An 864-nucleotide genomic window follows, 5' to 3' on the forward strand; every position below is an offset into this window, starting at 1 on the left:
CTGGGTTCAATCCTCAACACCACATAAAAATAAAATAAAAAAATTTAAAAAAAAGAAGGCTGATTCATAGTGGGGTTGGGAGGGGAAGCATGGGAAGTTTAGAGGAACTCTAGATAACGCAAAGATGTGGGAGGGAAAGGGAGGCCTCATGGGGGTAGAAATGATGGTGCATAAGATAGACATCATTACTCTAAGTGCATGTATGAAGATCTGAATGTTGTGAACATACTATGTATACAACCAGAGATAGGAAAAATTGTGCTCTATATGTGGAATATGAATTGCAATGCATTCTTCTGTCATATATAACACATTAGAATAAAAAATTAAAACTTTGTGTTGAAAAAAAAAAGAAATTCATTTGGAAAATGAAGAGACCAAGAATAGCCATTAAATTATTTTACAGAGCAGTAACAAAAAATGGCATGGTATTGCCACCAAAACAGACATGTAGACAAATGGTATAGAATAAAAGACACACAAAACCCCACATAAATAGTTATACTAGACAAAAGTGTCAAAAACATTCATTGGACAAAAGATAGCCCCTTCAACAAATGCTGCTGGGAAAACTAGTAATCTGTATGTAGCAAAATGACATTAAACCCTATCTTTCACCTTGCACAGAATTCAACTCAAAGTGGAGTCCTTGGAACTAAAAAATACCCCATATTAAATTACTCTAACAGACATATATAGAATAATTCATCCATTAACAACCAAACACTTTCTTCTCAATTGCACATAAAATCTCCTCTAAAATGAATCAAAATGATTCTTAGCAATATAGTAAAACAGACAATTCCTTGCATCCTATTAGACCATAATAGAATGAATTAGAATTCAAGAACAAGATAAAAATCT

Source organism: Marmota monax, unplaced genomic scaffold (assembly GCF_021218885.2).
Source record: "Marmota monax isolate L192 unplaced genomic scaffold, Marmota_monax_Labrador192_F-V1.1 WCK01_AAM20220418_F8-fsc00066, whole genome shotgun sequence".
NCBI lineage: Eukaryota > Metazoa > Chordata > Mammalia > Rodentia > Sciuridae > Marmota > Marmota monax.